This window comes from Otolemur garnettii, unplaced genomic scaffold (genome assembly GCF_000181295.1).
Source record: "Otolemur garnettii isolate 467f Iridium unplaced genomic scaffold, OtoGar3 scaffold00134, whole genome shotgun sequence".
NCBI classification, from domain to species: domain Eukaryota; kingdom Metazoa; phylum Chordata; class Mammalia; order Primates; family Galagidae; genus Otolemur; species Otolemur garnettii.
In genome coordinates, this window is record NW_003852529.1 from 3,011,836 (window position 1) to 3,012,932 (window position 1,097).

General features: G+C 37.9%; 1 non-coding gene across 1 annotated transcript; it reads left to right on the forward strand.

The window, feature by feature from the left end:
• The first annotated feature begins 691 nt into the window (after window positions 1-691).
• LOC111727975 lies at window positions 692-796 on the forward strand. Its single transcript, XR_002775396.1, has one exon. It is a non-coding gene; the product is annotated as a U6 spliceosomal RNA (small nuclear RNA).
• The last annotated feature ends 301 nt before the right edge of the window (window positions 797-1,097 follow it).

Sequence of the window (1,097 nt, forward strand, 5' to 3'; positions counted from 1 at the left end):
TGAGAAATTTTAGCCAATAGTTCTGCTTTAATATAGGTCTTAAAATGAAGTCTTTTCCCAAGTTAAGATGATGCAGCTAGGTGGTTAAAAAAAATTTTTTTTTGAGACAGACTCTTACTTTGTTGCCCTTGGTAGAATGACGTGGTGTCACAGCTCACAGCAACTTCAAACTCTTGGGCTTCAGTCATTCTCCTGCCTCAGCCTCCCCAGTAGCTGGGACTACAGGCGCCCACCACAATGCCTGGCTATTTTTTTATTGTAGTTATTGTTCTTTAGCAGGCCCAGACCAGATTTGAACCCACCAGCTCTGTTATATGTGGCTGGTGCCCTAGCTGATGAGCCACAGGCACTGAGCCAAAAAATTCTTAATCTATAAAAAATGAGAAAAGGCTATTCTTATAGATGACAGGCTAAAAAGCTGAGACCACCAATCACTTGACACCCAACCATGGTGCTTGAAACTCCTTTTCTACTTTTACCTAGTGAGGTTGCTTGGTTCATGGTTGCTGAGAGCCCCTCAAAATTCCAATTTGACTTAGGATGGCACAAATATTAACAGGAGTTTCCTGAATATGATGTTCCAATGGCTACATAGATTCCATGGAAGAGAAATTCAAGAGATACAATTTATTTAGAATTATAAAAACTTTCAACAAAGCTTCTCTACAGAATTTTTAAAATACAGAATCTGGTGCTCACTTTGGCAGCACATATACTAAAATTAGAACAATATATGCAAATTAGTATGGCCCAGCACAAGGATGACATGCAAATTTGTGAAGTGTTTCATATTTTTTAACATTACTCACAACAGCAAAAATACTGAATCAAACTAAGTGTCCATCATAGATGAATGGATAAAGAAAATTTGGTATATATACACAATGGAACACTATTTGGACATACAAAAGAAGGAAATCATGTCATTTGCAGCAAAAGGGAAGGAACCAGAGATCATTATTTTGAGTGAAGTAAGTCAGGCACAGAAAGAAAAATATCACACGTTCTCACTCATGAAGTGGGAGCTAAGAGAGTGGTTTTCATAGAAGTATAGAGTAGAACGATAGGGTTGGGGTGGAGTAAACACAAGTTGGTTA